The sequence below is a fragment of the Calliphora vicina genome, chromosome 3 (assembly GCF_958450345.1).
Source record: "Calliphora vicina chromosome 3, idCalVici1.1, whole genome shotgun sequence".
Taxonomy (NCBI): domain Eukaryota; kingdom Metazoa; phylum Arthropoda; class Insecta; order Diptera; family Calliphoridae; genus Calliphora; species Calliphora vicina.
Genome location: NC_088782.1, coordinates 2,471,259 through 2,487,414, shown reverse-complemented (window position 1 = coordinate 2,487,414; position 16,156 = coordinate 2,471,259). Strand labels below are relative to the sequence as shown.

Below are 16,156 nucleotides of genomic sequence, written 5' to 3'. Positions count from 1 at the left end.
GATAGACATAATCAAGTAAACCGGAAATATGTTCTAAAAAAGTATTTTATGTTTATAAAATAAGTTGCAAAACCGAAAAATTTTATGATTCCATATATTAAACTTTTATTGCTCTTTTGTTAAAGTACTGAAAGAGTTTAACCAGTACATTATCCAAAGCAATACAAAGTTATTGTTAAAATGTGTAAAAAACTGTGGAATTGTCTAGAAAGTTTTGAATGATTAGTGATTATAGTTTTCAAATATTCAACATATACAACAATAATTCGTAAAAGCGTAATTTTTAAAAAACGGTTTCGGTTTTTTCTATAAAAACCCGGTTCGAATAACAGTTTTTTTTAGCCTTTTTGTCAATGGAGGTATAAATTAGTTAAAATTATTTTTTTATTTAAACAAATAAAAATCTTTTTTGCTTTTACAAATTACGAGTAACTTAAATTTACATATTAAACATTTTTAAGATATAAATTACACAGAATTTGAAATCAAAAAGGGATATACAGTGGTTGACAATACAATGGAAACTTTTCCAAATATTTCATTAGTGGCCTAAAATCTGAAATAATTTTTTATGTTAACATTTTTGTAGTATTTTATTTGTATACTTTTATTAACTTAATTTAACAAAACACAAAGGACATAATTAATTAAATTCTAAAAATGAGAAAACAAAATTAAAAGATTTCTTTATTACGGCATTGACACAACAATGGAAACGTAGGTATTATTTTAACAAACTTTGCAATAACTCAATATTTTGTTGGGTATCCCTTATTTTTTATAACTGCTACACATCGACGATTGGTTCAATGAAAGAGTCAATGGTCTCCTTTGTAATATTTTGCCATTCCTTTATTACCGCCTCCGATAAATCTTCCTTCCTGGTGTAATTTTGGGTCCTTATTTTACGATCTACAATTTCCCATAGATTTTCTATGGGATTGAGATCTGGCGATTGGGCAGGCCACTTCAAAACACGTACCTCGTTGGATTGTAACCACTCGGTTACAACCCTAGAGGTGTGTTTCGGGTCATTGTCGTGTTGGAATCTCCAAACTAGGGGCATATTTTCCTCAGCGCATGGATACATAACATCGTTTAATATGGTTCTGTATCCTATACCTGTCATGGTATCTTTTATAATATGAAATGGGCCCATAACTTGCCCTGAAAAACATCCCCATACTATAATATTGCCACCGCCAAACTTTACAGTCTTATTTGTGTACTTTGGATCTAATCTATTTCCCTTTGGTCGTCTTACAAATGTTCTCCCATCACTGCCTCTTAAATTGTATTTGGATTCGTCGGAAAAGAGGACAGTATTCCATTTCTGTATCGACCAGTTTAAATGATCCCTGGCAAATTGTAGACAAGAACGGTTCTTTCTAGAAATGAGTGGTTTTTTTCACAGGACGATAGCAACCAAGACCAGCCTCATTTGCCCTGAGACTAACTGTACGGGTACTTATTTCTAATTTTAGGCTATTAACAACCTCTCGAGGAGTTATTTTTGGGAATTTCTTGAACTCTCTCGCTATTAAATTATCTTGTCTAGGAGTAGTCTTACGAGGTCTTCCACCTAAATGTAGAGTTTTTACAGAACCGGTCTCACGAAATTTATTTATAATTATTGAAACTGCTGATTTAGTTATTTAATATTTGTCACAGATACTTTTTTGTTTTAAACCAGCTTTAAAATCGTTAATTATTTTATTTTTTGAGTCTTCACAAATCTTAACTATAGTCATTTTCGTTAACTTTGAAAAAAAGCAATTATGCGAAAAACTTAGAAAAAGAAATTTTGAAAAATTACCTGTACATCGTTCTTTTAAATATTATTTTCGTTTTATACTCTTTCTTGCAGAAGTTTAAAAGTTTCCATTGTTTTGTCAGTAGCGAAATAGTGAATGTTTTTAATTTTGTTCCCTTTTTTCAGAATATAATTAATTATGTTGTTTGTTTTTCAGTTAATTTATATAAATAAAACTATACAAGTAAAATACTAAAAAAAAAAAATTTATTTTAAAAAAATATTTTAAATTTTGGGCTACATATGGAATATTTGGAAAAGTTTCCATTGTTTTGTCAACCACTGTATATTAATATAACATAAGAAGAGGATACAATTTAAATGATTTGAGGACATACGATTCCTTAATTTATTTTCATTGAAGAAGAAACAGAAAAAATACGTTCACTTATAGTTGAAGTGTAATAAATTGTTAAAATTGCATTGTATAAAAGATTTAATTTATTTGATCTTTTGGAAATTTTTGTCTAAATAATCAAAATCTTGTTTTAAGTCGCTAGTTGTTGCAACATTAGTTCTTTTGTGTGGATTTTGATCTTCTTTTAATGTTATAATGAGATGAGCATCTAAATTTTGCATAAAACCTGAAAATAAATAAAACAAAAATATGCATATTTTAAGATATTTTAGATTTGTTAAAAAAAGTTTAAACAATAAATATTTTAAAATTATAAAAATGCAAAAAAAAACTGTTTTCAAAAGGCTAAACATGATTTAAAAAGTCCAAATATGCTCTAAAATGTTAAAGTACGCTCTTAAGGGCAAAATATCCACTAAAAAATTTATGCCTCTTTAATTGTTCTGGAACGGAGAATTTTCTTATACACGGCTACAGTAAAAAACATGCATTTGCATGTTTCGTGTTTCCCATGTCATGATATATATTACGTACAGTAAATCAAACACTCTTACAGTTATTGAAAATATGTTACAACCTTTTAATAACATGTAAATTAGATTTATAACTTATTTACTTCTTTTCTAAAATCAAAATGAGCATAGTACAGTCGTATAGACAGACCATTAATATTACTTTCGTGCGGTTGTTAAACAAATTCAACCACAAAATTTCTTTTAGTTTCAAATGCAGATTTTAAGATTTTCCATTAATTTATGGAATTTATGTGTTTTTGTAGGTAATCCAAAATGATCCGAAACAAGTGTTTTTGTAAATAACACAATAAATATGATATGTACTTTATTTTATTTTTCTGTTAACAATTTTAATGTTATAGTCGTAGTAAAAAATAAAGCTTTTGCATGAGCTTTAAATATTAGTAAGCTTTTGTCTGTTGTCTCTTTTATGATTCAGTAACACATTTAGTTTAAAATAAAGTCACACATGACAAATATTTGACGAAATGGACGATATTTTTGCAATTATTCAACATTTTTATTGAATTTTTTTTATAATTTTTAATTAAAAAACTAGAGCATTTTTAAATAATTTGTGATAATTCGTAATAGTATTTTGTTATTGAATATACCAATAGTTTATTCAAACAATTAAATAAGTTAGTTTATTTTTCTACTAAGAACTAAAATGAAGTATATGTATATTTTGTATGATATTATGATAAATTATACTAATAAAGGCTGACTCATGGTAGAACCAACCAGGTACAATTATTAGGGAGAGTTTTCAATATTTACCCCTACAACGTCAAATAACGCATTTACTCTAATCACTTTTTATTTAGTTTTCGCAATGTTTTGCACGTTATATTAAAACTAACACATATTTATTTGGAAAAAATTTAATTTGAATTGAATATTTCACGAAAAAAAGTAAATACACAAAAATTTGTTTAATTAATTTTTTTTTGTCTTAGACATTTCGTTTTGTTTTTTCTAATTTTCTTTTGTTTGACGTTATAGGGAATGTATAATTGAGAACGTACTTTCTAATAATTGTACCATGATAAAAATATAGAAGGTAGTTTCAATCAAAATTTTTTTTTTAAAATAAGGTTTTTTGAAGTTTCCTTTTTTTGTGAGCATTATAAAAAGCGTTGCCACATTCCAAAAAATGATTATGATTTTCGAGAATTTTTTTACAAAAAATGTGTAATTTAATTTATTATTTAAATAAAAATGTATTATGTTGTGTTTTGGGTTATTGATTCAATTCCTAACGTTCGATTACTTATTAAAACACGTTGACTATTTTTATATGTATGCATTTTCTTCATTTTTTTTATTACTATGTAAATATTTTATATCTTTTAAATTGAGGTTTAATTATAAGAGACAAGTAGCACACGGAAGAATGTATTTTCAAGATCTAGCCGAGCACTCTCAGAAAATATAAAAAGTCTTTGAAATCGGATGGAAAACAAAAAATGGCACGCGTTTAACAAATTTACATGTCGAAGGTGTCCTACTTTGGGTCCCATAGTGCCGCCATTGAAGTATTTGTGGGGTTCATTTTCAAATCTTAAACTCGAATATTCCTTGGGTACGCCGTTTAGAAATACGAGATTTATTTTCAAATAATTTCGATTCTACTCCAGTGTGCATAGTTAATGGATTATGATCGGTAATAATCGGTGATATATATCCCAAAATATGTTTACATAATAAATAGTATATTGAAGTTACCTTGTGTTCATTGGGACAGCATTCATATCCAATCTCACACGCTTTGTTTTAACTGAAATATTACTTTTAACTAAATGGTCGGAGCACACCATTGGCTGTTTTGGCAAATCTTCTTCGCAAGCTTTACATATATCCATAAACTGTTGTTGTTGTTGGGTAAATATTTTTTCTATTTTTTTAATAATTTTCAAATTAATGAAAATTATGTATTCCCAAAGGTAAAATTTGAAATTGATATGGCATTACTATTTTAACGAAAACGTCAAAATCCTTAAGCATGTCAGACGTAGAATTTTAAAAAATAAAGAGAGAATGAAACTACCTTCTATTTTTCTACTATGAATTGTACCATGCTTGTTCTGCTATGGGCTGACTTAAAGGAAATATTATAAGTACAAAGAAACCAATAAAATTCAACTAACAATAAATTATTATTTAAACAATTTTGTAGGAAAATCAACTAAATAGCATTAAATGCTAGTTATATTGTTTTACATTGGCATTGGTCTATATTATTTTATTACTGAAACTTTGATTTTTATTCTGAAATAGACTTTTGACAACCAATTTTTGTTAAAGGTTTGCTGTTAAATTTTATAAAAGAAGCGCCTCAACTGGAGTTTTGATCTTCTTGCTAAATATGACTTCCCAAAAAATGCAGTTCGATTATTAAAAAATCGTTTATGTGACTTGGGTTAATCAAAAGGTTGAAAATCGATTATTTCCTTATCATACCATTCACTATTAGAGGGTTAAATTTGTCGTTTTCCTACTTATCATTTTGTGTCGTCGGTTATTATTAAAATGGCGTATAATTGACGTTAACGTATTTGTTGGAATTTGTACTGTTTTATAATCTCGTGACTCAATAAGGAAATAGATAAAAATTCAGTTATCAAACAAATTGTAGATGAAAGTTAAAAAAGAAAATATATTAAGGGTACACAAAGCATATAATTTCGTCGTGTGTCAAATTACGTTTTGTATTTCATGAACATTCTTCAAAAACTGTTTTTAGTTTTTACAATATTTAAAAGTCAAACAATAATATACATATTCATAGATGACAACTAGACAGGTAACTGAGACCAAAAACCTAAGTAAGTCTGTTATCAAAAACCTAATTCATGAGAGTGTATTGCCATGTATTTTATTATTGTATCACCTATACGTATGAAAAGATAATAATTTTATTCTCTCCTTCCGTTCTATGTTTAAATTCATCAAAGGTTTATAAAACGAATTTTGTATGAAAAGTTTGTTTCATAAACCAAAATTATAATCTTTAAAATTAAAAATACGTCGAATAAAATAGAATTAAAGTTTCATAAACCTTTTATAGATTTCAAAACTGTTTATAAATATAATAATATTTTTCTAAGTAATTTAAAAAAAAAAAAAAAAAAAAAAAACATAACTTAAACATTTGATTGATAATGCGAAAAATAACATAAATATCAGCAAACATGTCATTGTAGATAATAGTTAAATTTTTGGCAAAATATGCATATGGATTTCCAATAAAATTTTGACAGTAAGAATATAACTTTTTTTGAAAAATAAAATCGGCTTATGATAAACAATTTTATTTGTTGGCGATCAAAACTTTCCGAATAAATCGAATAATTCAAATTAACTGGAATAAACTAAATGTTTTATTCTAATATTAGTTATTATTTCTTCTTTTGTCAGTTTTTAATAATGTTACTTAAATATAAAAAAAATATAAAATATTTTGGAGGGTGAATGAAATTTTCTTTTCATTCACTATTCAAATTAGAAATGCGTTGTAGTATCATATAATTTTGTCATATCGGATACTTATGCTTTTTTTAGTTGAACTTTAGAACCTAACATTTAGCCATGAAACATTTAGTTCTTTTGTAGTTATAAATCTTGACACTTGCTTGTGTGTAGGTGGTGTTTTGTTTACGTTTTTCTAATATTTTGCTCCCATTATATTTGATATCATTATTTTGTTGATCATGTTGGATCATGTGCTTATGATTTACTTTTACAAAATAGAAAGAAACATCGTATATTAAAACAAAAAATATTCCATTATTATTTGTATTATATTAAAATAAATGACGACAAAAATTCAAAAATACATATACATATGTATATACACTCCCATTGACCTTGATAAAGAAATTCTATGGGGTGTGTGCGCTAATAAATATGTACAGTGAACCAATAATGTTTAAGTACACTTAATATTAAGAAAAACAAACACATATTTTTCTCCATTTTTTATTGGAAGCATCCGGTTTAAAAATTTTGGTGAAAAACTAATGAATTTTACATTAGAGATTCATTGGAGGGAAGTTGTTCATTAAAAAATTTAAAGGTGTATTTAAACTTTATTAGTTCACTGTATGTATATTTAAATAATAAAAAAAAACAACTGTGCTATCAAAATTTGCCCTTGCAATTATTTGGAAAGAAGTCTATGTACTACAATAAATGTTGAATTATGCAGATTAAACTGGAATTTGATGTTTTGTCTAAATAACACAATTCCAGTTGGAGAATTCTAGAATCTCATTCTACTGAATTTTGATAACAAATCATAGATCTGATCTGGTTTTACGAAATATGCTCATTGCTATAGCATTTGGAAACCAGTTATTTATTTTTATCTCGTTTCCTGCACTCTTACTCACGTTCTGTCATTTTTTGTTTGTCTAAATTATGATAAAACTATTTTTAAATATTGTATTACGTTTATATGTAGGTACAACGTATGTACCTACAAAATGTGTTTTATATTTGCTTATAAAATTCCATATTCATATTTATTTAATTGATTTTTGCTGTTGTAGCGACAAGTAAACACTTTAATTAAATATTTTCTTTTTTTTTATAAAGAGACGACATAGACTAAAATTGGCAAACAACACAAATAATACGAAATTGTCATGGATGGTACATACATACATACACACGTGTAAACATATTCTGTGTTTCAGTGTAGTATTAATTTTCCTCGGTAGAAAATAATTTGTACATAAAAACGTAAAAAAAGCTTTTCCAAGTTCAATTCACATTGCATCTGACCAATCACACAACTTAATATAAAACGAGCCCCCTTATATCAATGTGAAAACGTGTGGGTAAATTGGTGTGTGTTTAATATTTCTTTGTAGATGTATTTTTATTTTGAAGGCGCGTGTAATCATTATGAGTTGTTGCTTGTGAAAAAAATATATACTGTTGTTAACTTGAGGTTTTTACGTATTTATTTTTGTAAGAACAATAAAAAAGTGTATATCTTATAGCCAAACCAATCTAAACTTTAGTTTATTGTCTTAAGGTCATCCACATTTCTGTTAATGTAACACACACAACTTGCTATAGAGTATTTCAAAAAGAGTTGAACTTTATTAGCGTTGAAATTCTGAGTAAATATTTTTTCCCTTCCTATTTTATATTGAAAACAACAAATACATTTTAAGGGACGAAAATGTTTATTAGCATTTAGTAAAACAGGCATTTCAATGAGTAGCTTATAAATATTTTTTTATTTTTTATATTCATTTGATTCATTGTAATCAGAGATCGAAAATAACTCGTCCATAATACAAAAAACCCAGATTGTGATTTATATTTTTGTGAATCACTGAAAATAACAGTTATAAAATGATTTTAATTTAAATGGTTTGGTATGATGACCTTTATTCGTTTTTTGTTGTTTTTTAATGGTTTGATGTGAGATAAACAATTCATTTGTTTTTGTTCTTAATAACTATTACTTTCTCTTTTATTTACATACAATAACATATTATTAGTAATTGTTAACAAATTATGGAAATAATATGATAAGTATGAAGTAATGAAGTCTGAGTAACAGAAATGAGAATTTTTATTTAAATTGTTATTAATCTTTTGATAAATTTTATATATTTAAGCGTTGATTTGCATAAAATGCATTTTTGCGATTTATTTTTCATGTTCGCAAATAAAAGTCACAAGCTGACCTTTACGAAAAAATAAATTATAAATCACTAATCCAGATTATTTGTGTTTGTTTCTTTTCTGTTTCTCTCAACCCCAAACCTAAAATGTTCTCGAATAAATCACTCTCACAGTGATATATCACAAAAATTATTTTTAAATGGCTGCGAATGAGAATTTACCATTGAAATGAAAGTGAACCCGTTATTTTCGGTCTCTGATTGTAATATTTAAAGCCATTTAGGCCAATTTAAATATACATATATTACAAAGCTGTAATCCTGAATTCATAATACATTATACACATAACTATATTTATACAGTGACGGACAATACAATGGAATCACTACATATAAATTTAAGTAAATCATTAAAACTACAGAATTTAGTTCAAACATTAAATTATTTCAGTATATATTAATGCCTATGGTGTACACAAAAAATAAATAAAACTAAAATAAAAAATGAACACATTCATATGTTAAAAACTATGACAAATATAAAAAAACTAAATGAGATACGCGACATTAAAATAGAATCAATCAGGCTAATACTTATAAAAATTAAAGAACATCTTAAAAACGCATCGTTTTCCTAATATTTTGTTGCATAACCATTATTTTTGATAACAGCATAACATCATTTTGGCATTGAATTTACCAATCGTTCGCATGTAGAATGAGGAATATCGTACCAGATTTCCTGAATTTTTTGTCATAATTCTTCCTTGTTTTTCACTTTTTCAGGTCCAAGTTTATCTTTGACCATTTTCCATAGGTTTTCGATAGGATTTAAGTCAGGGGATTGCGAGGGCCACTCCATAATATCAATTTTGTTATTTGAAAACCACATTTTCGCAAGACCTGAAGTGTGCTTGTTGCAATACCCATTTTAAGGGCATACTCCATTCTGCATGTGGCTTCATAACATTTTCCAAAATATTCACGTACAGATGCTTATCCATATTTTCCTTAATCCAGTAAATTGGGCCAACGCCATACCAAGAGAAGCATCCCCATATCATAATATTTCCACCACCATGTTTGAACGTTTTTGTTGTATACCGAGGATCTAATTCAGCATTTTTTGGACGTCTGACCCATGTTTTACCATATTCATCCGTCCACAACACATTTCGCCACTTTTTTATATTTTCCGGGCCACACCAATCCGTATGTTCTTTGGCAAATTTCTTTCTTGCTGCCACGTGCTTTTTAGTGAGCATAGGAACTTTTCTTGAAGTTCTGCCATGCAGACCAGCATCCACCAATCTTCTTTGAATAGTTCTTGTGGATACTTCACAACCAACCTCCTTCCGGATTGCGTCAGCGGACTTAAATGGATCTCGTTTGGATATTATAACAATTAAATTATCTTCATGAAGACTAGTTTTTCGTGGTTTTCCTATGGAACGTGGCGGATCGTCCTACTAATTTAGCAATTTCACGTTGAGATCGGCCGGAACAACTTAAATTTTTAATAATTTTCCATTCTTCTTCAGTGCCATGTTTTGCGCGACCCATTTTTTGATAAATATTTTATTACCGATAGCTAATATTTAATAATTACTATTAAAATATTTTCTCATTAACAAAAAAAATCCAAAAATGAAAAGTCAAAGCCAACTTTTAATTTAATTTTTTAAATGTGATTCTATTTATTGTCGCAATGTATTCAAAAAAATTTACGTTTCATATCATTTAATTTGAAAAGTAACAATGTTATTAATATTGTAATAAGTTGTAATTGTAAGCCAATTTAAATATACATATATTACAAAGCAGTAATCCTGAATTAATAATACATTATACACATAACTATATTTATATATTATATATTAAAAAAAAATCCATACCAAATATATCAACATACTTTTATATTATCAAATCGATGGTTCCCAAACCAAAAAATCGCTCATATAATGAAACATAAATTCTAGGAATTAAAATCTGTGGGTTACTGGAAGAATGAGTAAATGAAAATCTAGAACAAAGTGATATAGGCAACCTAGTTTTCATAGTTCTGTAAAAGAAAAGTAAACTGCGATATTGTAAATAATTTTGAAAGGAATAACCAAGAAAACGTTTGAAATATTGTGAGATATGCTCCCTTAATCGTACGTTAAAAACTAATCTAATAATCATATTAAAAACTTTATTTAGTTTTGACAAAAAATAAGAATATGTTCCTGATATAACCTCAAGACCACAATATAATACAACAGACATACAAAATTTTACAGCATAAATGATCAATATGATATCCAAAATTTAAGTCATGTCCGCCTGTCTGTTAAAATCAACTTTCAATACAATCAATACAAAAATTATTGATTCATAAATATAGCGGCTACAGCCCAGGTTTGGTTGCTATTTAAAATCGAGAAAATCGCAAATGGTTTACCTATATCTTCATCATGCACATAGACAATATGGATATAAAATGAAAATCATTTCATAGACCTTTCCAACGACGTATATAAACCATAGAAATTCTAAACGACATTGGGTTATTTTCATAAGCTGTAGCAGTTATGCCCAGTATCATAAAATTCTAGATTAAAAATTTTTTTTTCTGAAATATAAAGTATGTTTTTATTTGACCATTTTTGTTGGAAACTTTATTCAAATAATATCTTTATAAAATACCCTATGTACTAAATAAATATAGTTGTCGCGAATACTTGTTTAATATAATTATACATTTACATTTGGTCAACTCTATGGTACATTCTCTTAACAACAAAAACGTGTTTTCTTATGTCTATATTCTTACGTGAATTGGTAAAAAATTTATACAAAACTTAATTACGTATATGTATACGTAAGAGACAACTTTTCAAATGCTAATTTATGCCAGTTTCTTTTTTTAATTCTTTATAGTGTTATTATATGTCGGTAATAGTCTCTTTATTAATATAGTACATACGATTCGAAAAAAATGAATATATGATAATTAATTATACATTTTTACAGATAAGGGGAGCTGATGCGATTATGATCGCCATCCAGTCTGTCTGTAGAAATCAATTCTCAAAATATACGTACGATATTGAATATCTTAAAAATCGGTTCATAATTGACTAATTTACGTCCGCTTAAGTAAGTTTGTCATTCCGTTTGATATATCTACAATATCTGAAACAATTTAAAAGCTTTAAAGAAACCATGTGACTATGTCATAGGGTTCCTAATCGGAAAAAATTCGCGGGAATTGTGTTGATAAATTTTTTATAATTTTCCTTCTTAAAGTTACTGTATTGTTTCCGTACAGATACAACAGATTCGTTATGATTTGTTTTGTCAATCGAATGGTTCGATTATAGCCATCGATTTGTTTGATACTATATTACGTTTCGAATAACATAATTTGTGTCACCTCAACTAAAATTTTTCAGTCATTCCAGAGAAATTCTGCAATTTAGACTGAATCATTTGATTAGCAATGAATTCGGTGATTACAGTTAAATATACGAATACAGAAAAATTGTTATTTCAAAATGGAAAATTAACATTTCAATTAGTTCGACAAATTGCAATTTTAAGTTCTTAAATTAATAATTGAATAGTTTATTTCAAAGACCAGGCAGCAACAAATTATTGAAAAAGAAAACTTCCTAGCAACCTAAAAATTACTTTTACAAAATTTATTCATGTGTGTAACTGTTTGATAAAAATAAAACTTTTTTATCTGTATTAACATACATACATATACATATTTAAAAAATAATATAAAGTTTGGACTTGGCTGGTTTCTGAAACAAGCAACCATTACTATTGAAAATTTCATAAGGAATATTCTAATTTTATTAGGAACATCAAAAGTAAAATGACAAATGAACTTTTTAAAGAGTTTAGCATCATATTCATATATACATATTTGTTCTGAAATAACTATTCGTCACCATACACTCGTTCTACAGTGCATTCTGCTTCCATTGTAGGCCATTGAAAAATATTCCCAGTATTCACACGGTCATATTGTCATAATGTCCTAATATATTATGATAGTTTAAACTAATTTTTCTTGTGTTTCAAACATAAAAGTTCTAAACTAATAAGACTATTTAAACTATTGGGGGATTCAAACGGTCTGCTATTAGGTCGTATTGTCATAATGTCCTAAAATATTTTTTTAGTTTAAACAAATTTTTGTTGCGTTTTTTTAAACACAACAACAACTAGACCTTATGCATATTGTCATAATAGCAGACCGTGTGAATACCCCATATGTATATTTAGTGGCAAACAATTGATTTGTAAATTGCTCATGTTGTATTTTTTGAATTTGTACAGTGGATATTAAAACAAAATAGGAAATAAACCTATAATTTCTAAACGGATAGTTCGATTTTAATAGGTATAATTTAGAAGGATAACTAAAAAATAATTTAAATACTTTTTCGCGCAAAAAAATGGTATGAAATCCAAATTTTTAAAAAATTTTATTTTAAATGCATGTAACGAAACTGGGGATTTTCAGGCTGAAACCAAACTTAAACTAAAATTCGAATAAAAATAATTTATCAGTCTAATCCGAAATTCCATAGTCTATATGCCGATTTTTGTCCTAATTCGAATTCAAAACTTAATATTTGATCGGACTCTAAAAAGTTTATAGATTGGAAACATTTTCAAACGATGAAGAAAATGTTTCCTTACAAGCTAAAAATGTCCTAAAGTAATACTACTCTGTATGCTATGTGCTACGAACGCTTAAGAGTCGTTTAAGCCGAGCCGCCGAGTCGTGAAATATTAGGACATTATGACAGCGCCTCCCCAGATTTATTTCACTTTTTTTTTTTATTTTCCACACTGTTCGTTAGCGCAACGCTTTGTTACATGACCATTTGTCATTTGCCATGTAATATTGGCATTTGTAAAAAATTAAGTGTCATTACATCAACAAGCGTGTTGCCTATTATCGTAATAATGTTAGCAATATTTGTCTAATTAAATAAAAATTTAAAAAAAAAGATAAAGATAACAATAAAATGAAAATTAAACAGACAGCTGACTATTATAACCTTCGATAGTGATGGAAATTCAAATAAAATTAAGAAAACCATTCACTGGTTATCTCTTTTAAATTTTGAAATTTTATGCAATCTTCTATCTTCGGTTGAATGCACTAAAAATTTTACAATATATATTTTTAAAAGTCATTTAAATTAAAATATATGTAGGCAAAGTTTTTCTATTCAAAATAAAAAATTTAAAGAAAACATTCTTTTGGGCTCTAATGAGTGGGAAGACCAGCAGAAAGTTAAGTGTGTAAACACCTAATTTTGAAAATATATTGTTTATCTAAAGATCTTAATTAGTCACAAGTCTTTTATTATTTATTTGTGAAAAAGTGCCAAAAAATATTCGTGCGAAATTTTAAGATTAAATAAAAAAAAATAAACAAAATTAAACATGTGATTTGTGTTGTTAACTGTAAATTATTTAAATAAATAATAAATAAACGTCATTAATGCTAAATGTACAAATTAATGTAAACGAAATATTGTTGTTGTTTTTTTTTTGTGGGCCAATATTTTATCATTAATCTTTAAATTAATTGAATGAAGCTTATTTGATGGTTTTGCAGTTAATAAATATTGTCATTTTATTTTATTTTTCAAAATTGTTGTTCCTAATTATTTAGTTGTTCAATCAATTGATTTTAATGGTAAAATATATGGGCGTGTCAAGAGTTCTTTAAACTCGTATGTCTTGATAATTTTTAAAGTATGTAGGAAAATAAAACAGAATGAATTTATTTCTAAAGCAAGATAAATACATATGTATGTACATGTGTATTTAGCAAAGTAATATATTGAATTTTCTATTTTTAAATTTTAATTAAACAATCTTTTTGTTTTTGTTAATTGGTTGCTAAGTTAGTCAGTCACAACACTTGATTTTATAATAAAGCCAGACACACACACACTTCGAATTTTAATTTTAAGTTGACAATTTAATTTTAATCAACATTATTTCTTAACGAATTTAAAAATTTCTTTGTTTAAAAATATTTGATCATTTAAATAATAACATCTTTTTTTCAGAATTCTTAAAATATTATTGGTTTTTTTAATAAACCAGGTTCTAAATTTAAATGTATTAAATGCAAATAAATGTTTACATTTTCATTTAAAATTCAAATCTTCGTTTATACGTTGTTAAACACACACTTATCCGTATTAATATGTTATACAAAAAAAGAACATCCCTTATTAAAAATAGAAAAACCCACCCGCTTGTTTATAATAAGTAACTAGTTTTAAAAACATATTTAAGGATACTTCTGTTTACTTATCTTTTATCTTAATTTAAAGTCTGTAAATAGGTACTTGTTTATTTTAACATTGTAAAAATTCAATTCTATTTATTAAATGAAAATATTGAAAAAGTCTAAAATTTAGAAAACTATAAGGGGAGTTTAATCTAACGTAAAAAATATGTATGCCTTTTTCAAAGTAATTTGCGTTTAAAAACGCAATTTTTTCATTCATATTATAAATTGAATGGTTTTTTATATTTGTTTTTTTTTTTTTTTTTGTAAGAGCTCTTAGTCCAAAATCTAATCTAGTGAAATAGTTCAAAAAAGCTTTTGTTTAAATTCGTTGGCAATAATTAACAACAATTTTATACCAGACATTAATTCACATTATCAATAATGACTTTTCTAAATGAGGCACCGTATGCTCTATAAATCCCACAACGATAAGACTTGCAAAAATAAAAATTACATTCAAGTTTTTGTTTGTATTGTTATTGCGTAGTTGAAAAAATATATAGTTTTGTTCCACAATATTATAATGTCTAGGTTGTTTATATATTTTATTATAATAATGTTACAATTACCTATTTTGTATAAATATGTTATTTTTTATTGTACAAAGTACGTAAATATTTTAAAATTTATAATTAATCTTAAAAAAACGCTTAATTTTGTTATTGATTAAAGTTCACTTTTCATTTAGAAAATTTAATTTTTTGCGTCAGATTTTCTTTTAAATAAAATATTGTAAATAAGTAAATTTTATTATAATATTATGCATTCATCAATAATTTGGGTATTGAAAATCAGCAAACCAAAACAAAGTCGATTTTTTTTTAATTTGTTTGAATATAATATTGACGCTGGCCAAAGTAAAAATATTTGAGTTATAATTTAAAAAAAAATCATTTAAAAATCTGGCCTTTAATTATGTCAAAATATTTGTATTTTTGTCGATAATAATTTTTCTATAAGCATCGGGAACAATTTGTTATATTTAACCTCAAGTGGAAATGAAAGGCGTATTATTGATAAGATATTTGGAGAATTTATAATTTCTCATTAATATATCAAGAAATGTGTACACAAAGTGAATAATTTCATGAAAGATCATTTTTAAAAAAAAGAAAATTATTCATAACTTTTCGAGTATATTCTTAACTTTTGAGAATCATAATTTTAGTGAATCATTCAAGTTTTGTGTAATTCAAATCCATTTTTTCTTCAATTCAAATCCATTACTAAAAGGCTTAGTGTAGAAACACAAGCTTGCGGACCGGTATGCCTTTGTTTTATTATAACCCAGACGGAATCAGCACACAATTACAATCTATTTTATTTTTAATTATCCCCTTCACCATACCCCGAATTTTTTTTTCATAAAAATAATTGTTTGCTATAATTTTTTTTAGGAATAAATTTAAAAAAAATAATGTAAAACTTTTGTTTACCAAAAAATTGTTTTCGTTAATAAATTAAAATTTTTTCAGAAAAATACTGTTATTAAGCAAATTTAAA

General features: G+C 26.3%; 1 protein-coding gene across 2 annotated transcripts in view; it reads left to right on the top strand.

Annotated features, from left to right (window-relative positions):
* Nucleotides 1–16,156, top strand: part of SCaMC (Short Calcium-binding Mitochondrial Carrier) — a 33,400-nt gene that overhangs the window by 6,754 nt on the left and 10,490 nt on the right. The window lies entirely within an intron of this gene.